Source organism: Bombyx mandarina, chromosome 10 (genome assembly GCF_030267445.1).
Source record: "Bombyx mandarina strain Sakado chromosome 10, ASM3026744v2".
NCBI classification, from domain to species: Eukaryota; Metazoa; Arthropoda; class Insecta; order Lepidoptera; family Bombycidae; genus Bombyx; species Bombyx mandarina.
In genome coordinates this window covers 5,310,111-5,322,287 of record NC_143217.1, presented here as the reverse complement: position 1 = coordinate 5,322,287, position 12,177 = coordinate 5,310,111, and the positions used below count along the sequence as shown (strand labels likewise).

Below are 12,177 nucleotides of genomic sequence, written 5' to 3'. Positions count from 1 at the left end.
ATTAGCTATTCTTTATTCTATGCAATGGTATTTGGTAATGGTATTAAAGTTTTTTTTTTATTTTTCTCTATCAAGTTTACAAGACATCCGCCATCATAGTGAACAATGAAATTATTTCGACGAAGATGATAATACTGCATACATATCGAAAATTACGCTACCCTCACTAAATTACCTACCTTTAGTACAGTGAACATAAATTGTTTTTGTTATTTGAGTTCAATGTAAGCTGCGAGTATTCCGCAAATCCTTTTTACTAATGAACTGGTATATATTACAATTACTATGATTTCGTTTAATGAAAAACTTATAAGCTACGTAATCTCGTACCTAATGGCGGTTTCCTTAAAGAATTTAAATTAACACGTGTAAAAATCGTGAAAAGAATCGGTTAAATAGTAGTTACATACACTATGCAAGTGGCTGCGCAAAATTAAAATAATTCCAAATTGAATTAGTTTAAACCTACAAAGATTAATAGTAATGCCGTAAAAGTACAATCAAATATTGTACAATCGTTGGCTTCAAAAAGAAGCCGATCTGATTGTCGACAAATCGTAGGCGTCGATCCTCAAAACAAAAGATCGTTGTACTGAGGTAAATTGATTCAATCAAAACAAACCGATACCGAATAATAACATCTTGGATATCAAAGAAATAGATACGGGTAATTAATTATTCGTATCGACATTAGTTAACGTTCAAAGAAAAAATACAGCCAAAACAAATAGAGTACAGATCACATTCGATATTCCTCGTAGGCCAATGATAGTTTACTAATTATTTTATTAGTGAATAGTGCTGATGAATATCATATTGGAATGATGTTTTCTCACATGAAATGAGTATTTGGAACTATTTCTTTGTTTCGTTATTCAGGAAAATAGCAAAACATTTCCAAACTACAGTAAGGTCATGACATATGAATGAGGTAGGTAATAGGACACAGTGACCTGATCTATAGATACCGCAGTTGTTACTATCTGTGTGGTCTTAACTATTTTTCATTGAGAAGGCCGATCACACCCTTTATTTTCTTCTATTCCAATTACAGTGTGGAGCCTTAATGATGTGTGGATTGGAGAAGGGCCTTACGAGAATCAACCTAGCGTACCTATTGGTCTGTAATATGAGTATCATTACCAAGCCTCTCTAAAAAATAAGTTGCTCATTGTATTTGTGAAACATTCTCTTTGCCTGCATAATTGAAAATAAGTTTACTTCTGTTATCTGAATAAAAATAAATAAAACCTCAACTGGATTCAACTTTGTAGTCTTGAGTTAGCAGATGCATAAAATTTGTTGCGTATTTAAAGAGAACTTCCAGAGCTCCTTTAATGCAGTGAGGAAAATGTACTAGTTTTTCTTATTCTTATATACTTTACTTATAAAGTTTTAAGAATTGTTTTTCTTTTTTTCGAATCAACCCTCGCGATTTAACATTTTGTGGACACCTCGTTACAGATTATAAATTTCTGCATACGTATGTATCTTAAAATGATACGTCTAATATGAAGCGCTTTCATTAACTGGTGGTAGGACCTCTTGTTAGTCCGCGCGGGTGGGTACCACCGCCCTGCCTATTTCTGCCGTGAAGCAGTAATGCGTTTCGGTTTGAAGGGTGGGGAGCCGTTGTAACTATACTGAGACTGTCTGAGACCTTAGAACTTATATCTCAAGGTGGGTGGTGCATTTACGTTGTATATGTCTTAGGGCTCCAGTAACCACTTAACACCAGGTGGACTGTGAGCTCGTCCACCCATATAAGCAATAAAAAAAAGTTGATTAAAATGATTTAAACTATTCCTTTCTTTTAAAAAAAAAAAAAGGCGTAGCTTTGACATAGTGACCATATATATGGATTAAATAGACGTCAAGTTTAGCATTGGACTCTTGATAGCATTGTACACTAATTGAGAAATTTAAATAGCATTTATTATGAATTCTTTAAGGAAGAGCAGTAACAAATCTGCAATTATGATTACGTGTAAAGTGTTTTGAGACGAATAAAAAACAAGTACAAAAGCTGTTCTACAATTCTGATCGTTTGTTAATACGTCTTTGAGTTATGGACAAAACATACAATTTTCTTGAGTGCTATGCAAAAACGGCTGGACGAAGTTGAACGAATAAATTTTGTACAGAATCTCAGTAAAATACTTTGAAATTTATAAGTATTATGAAAACATAAGCAGACCTATCTATACTAATATATAAATCTACAGTGGTTTTTACGGATGTTCTATTATAACTACTGAACCATGCATCCGATTGACTTAAAACTTGGTATCCATGTAGAAAATACATGTGCTTAATGGATAGGCTAATATTTATATGTGTGTTGGACTCCCTACACCAGTTGCGGGGGCGTTAATGATGAGAATCTTTGTGGGGGTGAGAAATACTAGTGTTCATTTTATATACCCAGCGAAGCAGACAGGTAGAGCTAGATGTTCTTGTCAAAGTACAATTTATGTATATTATTATTATCTGTTACGTAAAAAGGATTATGTGTTTGATCGTGACTCTTATTTTTATGATCGTGAATTAATTTATCCATCTATTTACCCGGAAACTTTTTAGTTTAACCGGAAGGCGTGGGTAAGGGTCCAGCCCTAATAACTGCCCGAATGCCTCCGAAGACCTAACAGATCAAAGGTACCTACCAATAACCAGTTCAAACCGGAAAACATGACTGTTTCGCTACAAAAATTAGTACGAGTAAAATGGCGAGTCCTACGAGTGCAGATGCACAGTAAGTTTGGTTTTCGCAGGACGAAGACATAATAAAAACTACTACTTCCTCTCTACAGTGTTTCCCGAGCGCTATGACATGTACTTCTTCAAACGAGGCTTGTGGAGAGTATTAAGCGGTAGGCAGCGGCTTGGCTCTGCCACTCACCATCAGGTGGGCCATATGCTCGTCTGCCTACAAGGGCAATAAAAAAAATCTATTACAATCGGTTTTTGTCCGTGATCACGTAAACTATTAAATATTCGAAGCGCCGTGAACCATAAAATTAAATATATTATTAATAAATTAAAAATTACCAAACCGAAAATTAAAATTCGTTGTGATGATATGTCGTCATTCAATTTTAAATATTGAAATACAGATATCGAATACAATAAAATAAATAAGTTGAAAACATAGAGAGACATTATGTTTGATTATTCTATAGGAATTTAATTGAAAAAGTTCATAGGTACAATGAAAGGCTTTTGTTGGTTATGCACTCTAAACAGACGGTGCTCAAAGTACGTTCATAAGTGAATCTTTGTTTTTAAAGATGTTTCGTGTATATCTTTATATTCTTAGTTTATCATAATTTTGAAATAATAAAACTAAGTGATAATTTTGATCAACGAACACTGATTTTTTCTAAAATGGTAAAGGCATGTGCGTGCCTTTATGCAAAACGGTTACAATCAGATAAGAACCAATGCAATCGCACGGAGTAAAATTAAATTCCATTTTTAGATTTGCCTTGCATACGTTGTTATTATATATATATAAAAAATCATCACGAGACAGTCGCCTGCTTTTCAAAGAAATTGCTTAAATTTCAGTAACGTAGAGCGTTCAGCGCTTAAGCCACATAATTTACAATTTCCAAGAAATCGCCCTAAGCGAGAAATATTTTTCATAAGAGTAACTTCATCCGTCGAATTTAAGTATTTGTTGAAATCATTTAAAATTAATTTGAACAATAAGATCAAGAGTATTTATTCTGATTTCGTTTTATTCCGACTTGAAATTTTTTTTTTACATACTTTAGTAAGCGAACACGCAACCTACCTGAAGTTAAATAGTTACCAGTACAATGCCTGTTTCTACGGTACAAATAAGCGTTTCCTGGCAGAAACAGACATTATTTCTTAAGCTTATATTAAAACAAACCTTTACTAGTAAAATACCAATTAAGAAAGAGAATAAAATGGATTGTTATCTGACTTTGGTCATAATACAATCCGTGTTCGCGGTAGTGATTTTACATCGCTCAAGCCGACGAATTTCTAAATCATCGTATTTGTGTATCGTCATAAAAAAGGTATCTATATCTATAGACTGTATTTTTTCGGGTTTTTTTGAGTCGTAAGCATAATTAGAACTGGTTACAACCTGAAATAATCTCGCATTTATTGAAAATGTAATTAATTAAACCGTAAATGTAATTTAAATTAGATATTTATTGATTCTTGGGTCTTGTTTTATGAAAATATCTTTTCTTTTCCTAGAGTACATTTCAATTACATAATACCAGCCATAAATATCTATCTACTAGGGAGCTCCTATAAAAAAAATGTATATTCGAAGTTTAGCTTATATTCCTACAATTTTACTCTTTTAGGAAACATTATTTCTGAAAGCGATTCTAAGAGGTTTGCCCATTTAAATTTTGTTGACATTTGCGTCGTAAGATGAAAAGCGTTTTTCGTTTTATTCAAACGGTCCCGACAAAGGAAACCGTTGAATTAAATTTGTGAACAAAAACGTACTAGTTTAAAAGAGGCCATTTTAGTCACCCGGATTTTAACGTTAACAAAATCTGTCATTGAATTGACAGTTCACAATCTTTCCTAAAGATTTTTTTTTTTATTGCTTAGATGGGTGGACGAGCTCACAGCCCACCTGGTGTTAAGTGGTTACTGGTGCCCATAGACATCTACAACGTAAATGCGCCACCCACCTTAAGATATAAGTTCTAAAATTTCAGTATAGTTACAACGGCTGCCCAGCCCTTCAAACCGAAACGCATTACTGCTTCACGGCAGAAATAGGCGGGGTGGTGGTACCTACCCGCGCGGACTCACAAGAGGTCCTACCACCAGAATAAAAAATGAGTGCCATTTCCTTGTTTTGTTTAAAATTCTTTTTTTATTGTATTCGATGAGCAGATGAGATCAAAGTCATAGATGGAATAGAAATATAACTTAGACCACAAAGATCAGGCTCGTTAGAACTAAGATACTCTCTATATTTTTATACGCTGCTGAAACTGTGCGAGCAGTGAAAAGGAAGCAAATAGATGCTCTGGAGATGTGGTGCTGTAGAAGAATGCTAGGAATTTCGTGGACCGAGTTTCATACGCACATTGATACTTCGAGAACTCGCCATCAAGTACAATGTCAGATGGTGGATTTTTGGACACGTTTTACGACAAAATGACCGGTCTATGAAACGCCTAGTCGTATAGGGAAGGGTGGACGGTAAAAGACCGCGCGGAAAGTCGACAATGCGGTGGACCGGCCAAATTAATACTAATAGGAGGTTCCCATAATGAGTGCAGTAGAATTGACTCGGGCAGGGAGAGATGGCGGGACATCGTGAGACGCGTCAAGTCTACTCCCTCCAACATGACGATCACGACCACTCTATCAAGATGACACAATTGAGAGAAGAAGAATACCAATTTTAACGAAAAGATTTAAATGCACAAGTTCGCGCTGAATCACTACATATCACTTGCATTTGAGATAGAAATTAAGGAGGATAATTACTATATTATGATAACGGGAAGTTGTATAAAGAGCGGCTGCATAATGCCGACATCAGAAACCCATATCTAGTCTAAATAGCTTTCCACATTTTAAAGCAAATTAATTCCAAAACCTCTCATAGCGACAGCGAATAGATAATGAAAACGCACACAGAAATATATACTCGTATATATTTGAATATCAAAGTGATTTACCTTATTACTTTTCCTTCTTAGTTCTTAAAAGAGAAAATAATTATGAAACGTTTGAGAAGACGAATAAGTATCGTTTCGGCGCACGTTAAAATGAATAGATTTAAAATGTAAAATAATTGCGGTGCTCAAAGCGATTCGAGGTCCTCAAATAACGGACCGCCGGTAAAAACCTTTCCTAATCCGTTCCTTTGGAGGATTCAAAGTCGTAATTCGATTTATTTGGGGTTCAAATTTGCACGCCCCAGTATTTATTGTAAGATAAAATCAGCACGAATCATAATCTACATTACGATACGAATTATTGTATGTTTTTTTTCTAAATGTAGCTACGGGTTTTAAATTTTTCATGGGTCCGTAATTTAAGGAATGTTTCTACAAGTTTTTGTTTAACTTGCAATATTCGTATGTCGGGTTAGGTCAAGTCTCGCAAAGCTAAATTGCGAATACCTCTACCTCTTTTCCTACGGAGTTGAATCTTTACTTTAGAACATTGCTTCAGTTTCGATGGCAATGCACTTTATTGTAAGCATGACCTGAATTGAATGACATTCGGGATGAGCTCCAGAGAAAAGAGCTCTTAACGGATCGGCAAAGATACGAAATCTCATTTACGCATTTATGAAAGTCGGACTTAAGTTTTACTATGACACGGATGCTGCACTCAGAGTTGCGTCTAAGATACTTCACAATGATGAAAGGCAATACACATTCAATTATTGAAGTCGTCGTGGCCTAAAATATAAGACGTGTGGTGCATTCGTGTTGAAGCGATGCACCGGTGTTCGAATCCCAGGCAGGTACCAATTTTTCTAATGAAATACGTACTCAACAAATTTCACGATTGACTTCCACAGTGTAGGAGTAACATCGTGTAATAAAAATCAAACCCGCAAAATTATAATTTGCGTAATTACTGGTGGTAGGACCTCTTGTGAGTTCGCATGGATAGGTACCACGACCCTGCCTATTTCTGCCGTGAAGCAGTAATGCGTTTCGATTTGAAGGGTGGGGCAGCCGTTGTAACTATACTTGAGACCTTACAACCTATATCTCAAGGTGGGTGGTGCATTTACGTTGTAGATGTCTATGGGCTCCAGTAACCACTTAACACCAGGTGGGCTGTGAGCTCATCCACCCATCTAAGCAAAAAACATTTTTAAAAAATTATAAAAATATTCAACTTTTTCCCGCCAAAAACTAGCTAAAAAAATGTTTTGTTATCTATGAATTTTTCGAATCGATATGGAACGACGCCAAAATTTTTAAGACGCCACGTGGCTACAATATGGTTATCTAATAGTAATGAAGTTCTAGATTCAATAAAACGAGACTAACAATTATTACTTTAGTGAACCTATACATAACACCGGGTTGGGATATTTTCGTCTAAGAACACTAAACAACATATGCTACATAAAACTCTCTACTCCACTCGTTTATCCGAACCAATAACATTGTCAATACATTTTTTTTTATAGCAAGCCATGCCTTCCTTAGGTCACGTTTCGTAATTTTATTTTTCCGTGCATATGTGAAAAATGAACATATATAACTAAAAGAACATATTAAAAACATTATATGTGCTTCAAATATTACATTCTGGACAATACATACAAGTGTTATTTGAGTACTTATTATTATACTTATTTATATATTAGTAGTATACTTATTAATTACAATTATACCATAAGATGGATAATAATGACATTTATTCTTATTTTTTGGCATGATAATGAGATCTTTAAGCCAACGTTTTGAGTTATCTACTGCCTTTGTTTCAAAACAATTCATATTAAAGAAACTTTAACATTGCGAAAAGGAACTTAAACATTGCGAAAAAGCTTGTGTTTTAATGCTTTTTTTTTTCTTTTCTTTGCCTTTGGCTCAGTAAAACTCCAGTGTTGGGTAGTGAAGACGCCAAGGAACAGGCATTAAAACATTTCCTATGCATCTGCATTAAATACTTGAACTACTTTTTTATTGCTAAGATGGGTGGACGAGCCCACGGCCTGCCTGATGTTAAGTGGTTACCGAATCCTATAGACGTCAATCACTAAATGACACCATGAAACATGAGTTTTAAGTCTCAGCTTTTTACAGTACAGCGGCTGTCCCACCCTTTAAGCCGAAACGCATTACTGCTTCACAGCAAAAATAGGCAGGGTGTTGGTACCCACCCTTGCGGGCTTACAAGAGACTCTACCACTAGTAATTACGCAAATTATATTTTTTTGCGGACTTGGTTTTTATTGCACACTGTTCACCGTGGAAGGCATTCGTGAACTTTTGATCTTTGATTCTACCTGAAATATGTTTACTATTTTTTTAATACCCGTAGTTTCCCGGCTACTATTTCCAATATCGAGTCAGTGTATCAGACAAACTTCGTCGTAGTCAAACTATGTTTTGGAAATTACATTAATTTTGAAACAAACTTCAGCAAGCCGAAATACTGGTAGGGTATCTTTTGAGGCAGCCGATGTATTAGAACATACCACTCATGTTTTTTTTTTTATTGCTTTTATGAGTGGACGAGCTCACAGCCCACCTGGTGTTAAGTGGTTACTAGAGCCCATAGACATCCACAACGTAAATGCGCCACCCACCTTGAGATATAACTTCTAAGATCTCAAATATAGTTACAACGGCTGCCCCACCCTTCAAACCGAAACGCATTACTGCTTCACGGCAGAAATAGGTGGTGGTACCTACCCGTGTGGACTCACAAGAGGTCCTACCACCAGTAATGGTATGTCTCATGATGGGTGGCAGCATTTACGTTATTGATGTCTATGGACTCCGGCAATCACGTAATACGAGTTCGCCCGTCTAAGCGAAAATGATTTTCTTTTTTAATTCGTAAGCTATTTAAATAACAGTAGAAAATAAATTATTGATCTCATTTAATGTGTAGAATTATTCTACAAATACATTTGATCAAGTTCACCGATCGCCACCGATCCCACAGACACTACTGTGAATGGAGCCACTCACATGTTTCATCGGAATAACAGCCACTTGTGTGACTTTATAATATCGCCTCACTCCTCCTACATTAAAGTTATAATCCATTTCGGCACTGTTATTTGAGTTTCATCATATTGTGTTAAAAAATTTAACACTTTTTGAGAACGATGACATCAGAATGTCATGAGCAAAGAGTTCATCATTTCTGTTGAGAAGAGGAAAGATGATAGCCTTGTCTCTTTCTCTACTGGACCACAAGCAATGAGTAGCTGTTGTTTTTATTTCGCTTTCAGACGAATGAATATTCGTAAAAAGCTAAACATATTTTCGCTTTCATTCACTAGGTTTTTCAGTCACGATTTTACGTTCGCAAAAGATCACTCACCACTGTTCACTCTTTACACTTATATTTTTGATTACATTCGGTTTTGTATAAAGGTACTTTTAAAAATATTTACCTTTTTTCATTTACCTAGCTTATTGACGAAGCATAGAGATTCATATTGGAATGTTTGATGAAAATTTTAATTTTGAAATAATGCCTTTTTCATCTAATCATTAATAATAGATTAGTAAAGAAATTAAATTTCACTTCACACACTTCAGCCTAAAGCTTAATGGAAATTTATTCAATTACCTTATTTAATCAATTTAAATCTATATAATCACAAATCCTTAGTTTTGCAACAAAGCGACAAATTCGGTAAATTATAATTAATTTAAAAGTTCGGCTTCGTTATAAAGTTGGACATCGTTCAGCCGGACAAGAGCAGTTTTACCCGCTCCCTTCATTAGCTGAATTAACATACTCGTTTAAACCGTACCCTTGCTTCGAATTTCCGCGCACTAGCCGTGTGTGAGCTTGAAAAACAATGTCAGGAAACATTCACAGCAACAGACTTCTACCAGAATTCGGTGCATACTTCTTTAGGTAGCTGAGCTCAACCGCCACCAGTTACTAAACCACGGCCGGCATTATGTAACCAAGCCATTTGTTACCGGCTCAGGTTTTAATTTGAAACCAACTGGCTGCGACGAAACTTTACGCACCGCTTTATTTTAGCGCTTGTTTATAACCAAATAAACTAAATTTTATGGGGGAAATAAGTGAGGCAAGTCGTGTTATTAAAAACATTTAGAGTGTCGAAAGTATAGACATCGTCAAAATGCTAAATTACGAAAGTAAAGCGACACAATTAATTTCCTTTTTTTTCCCAGCCTATTCGCTAGTAGCCTAAGGGGCTATTCCAGCTTGTCACAGATCGGTGGGTGAGCTCACTGGCTTAACCCGAGAGAATTTGCTAGCCTTAGCGAGAGTAATGCTTACAAGAATATACCCCCAGATCGGAATCACAACACACTGAGAAGATCCGGCGTGAGATTCAGTGGTTTGTGTCTATGGCTTGGTTCACTCGTCGAACTTTTAACAATGGCAGGTGCTTGAAGAGCCTAAAAGTGATTTCCTTACCGTGGCCTCCGCGAACAATACTGTCGATAGGTCGTATGCAGCAACCAACCATCCACTCTCTGTGATATTCAACTGGTATTAGCTAGTTCGTCGTGATACTGACATAGCAAGTCCCACTTCAGATTTTTTTTTTATTGTCCTTGTAGGCAGACGATCATACGGCCCACCTGATGGTGAGTGGTTGCCGTCGCCCATGGACTTCAGCAATGCCAGGGGCAGAGCCAAGCTGCTGCCTACCGCAGATCTAGCTGTAGTAACTAGTATTACAAATCAGATAGCATTCAGCAATTGTTAATTTCCCCCCACGCAATCCCTCCAACCGTAAAACGCTATAAAACAGTGACCCGAGAATATCACACATTAAAACTCAGACCAAGTATGAATCTGAGGTATGAGCATGCCTGATGGTGAATTTGTTCGAGGACATCAGAAACTCCAGAGTCACCTCCAAGCTGCTGCTTAATGCTGAAGAAAATACCAATTTTATTTCAAAAGAGAGAAGGGAGAAAAACATTTGAGAAATTTCTCCTGCTTAATATTAATATCCGTAAATATTTACAGTACGTAACTTTTAAATTTCAAAATCTTCCCAATTTGTATCTTGAGTACAATGTGGAGGCGTTTTATATTGAAACAAATTGGCCCTACCGTCTCATCTATTTCTATAGCCAACAAACCTATTGTATCAAGGGGGCATTCACGATGACTTCAAAGCAATTCTTTGAAATATCAAACGCGATCCAGTCAAAGAAACTCAAACAATTCAACTATTATATTCATTTTCCGTTTAAATATCAAATATAAAGTCGTTCCAGTTTTGAATTATCATTGTTATGAAATTTAATCGGGCGTGGCAAATTGGAAAGCCGAAGTCGTTAGGGCTCCCTCTGTCAACTAGCCGGTGGATAGTCACGTCTGCCGCGCCATTACTAAGCGCCGTCGGAATGAGGTCACCGGGATTCGGTTGCACCCTCATAATAAACAGCATCACTGCAAATTACACACAATTTGTGTGAAATTAAATAATTTATTAAAGCAATCTACTTGTTAACTGTATTAATTTCAGCATTGCATTACATAATTTGAAGCTTTCAATAAATGTCCGCGATATTATATGCAAGAGCTTCTTCACTGAAATGACAGGTACTGGCTTCGTCAAATGTCATTTTGACACTTCGCTGATTGAAGGATATACGAGTATACAGGTATACCCCCTATAGCACGATAGATGCATTCCTACGATATCACGTGTGTGCGAAACCGTCATAAGGCTAGAAGCCAGTACAAAAAGGATAGTAATATTTCGGAACGAAACATTTCAACTATGCCTATACATACAGGCATTTGAGAGGTTTGAGACATTTTTACTTATTATACATAAAAAATAAGCAGTAAAATTTCGGTTATTTCTATATATTGTGTGTTTATAGTGCAATGTAATTTTCTAAGCAGTTTTAAACAAAAATCTCGTTAGCGTGTTGTAGAAGTACCGTGTTATAAAAGTGTTTTGGGATTTTTTTCTTTTCGGGTTAGAGTGAAACCGTGTTATAAAATACCGTGTTATACCGTGTATAGGAGGGTTACCTGTACTAAAATTGGTACGATACAGAGAAGGTTAGCAAAGATGAACGCAAAATAGAGAAGCGTTCCACATTTTTCGTCATTCATGTATAATTTCATTCCAGTATTTTTTACTAGTGGTAGGACCTTGTGAGTCCACACGGGTAGGTACCACCACCCTGCCTATTTCTGCCATGAAGCAGTAATGCGTTTCGGTTTGAAGGGCGAGGCAGCCGTTGTAACTATACTGAGACCTTAGAACTATATCTCGAGGTGGGTGGCGCATTTACGTTATAGATGCCTATGGGCTCCAGTAACCACTTAACACCAGGTGGGCTATGAGCTCGTTCACCCATCTAAGCAATAAAAAAAAGGATCAATAGACAGCACATAAGCAACTCATGACCCCTACCATATTGCGTCGGGAGTTTATGCAGGACAGAGGCGTTCGATCGAGCGCCTGTCACGTGGTCCTGTAAGGATGCA

General features: G+C 36.4%; 1 pseudogene; it reads left to right on the top strand.

The window, feature by feature from the left end:
- Window positions 1–11,700: 11,700 nt before the first annotated feature.
- On the top strand, window positions 11,701–11,789 carry LOC114247945 (U6 spliceosomal RNA; annotated as a pseudogene).
- Window positions 11,790–12,177: the final 388 nt, after the last annotated feature.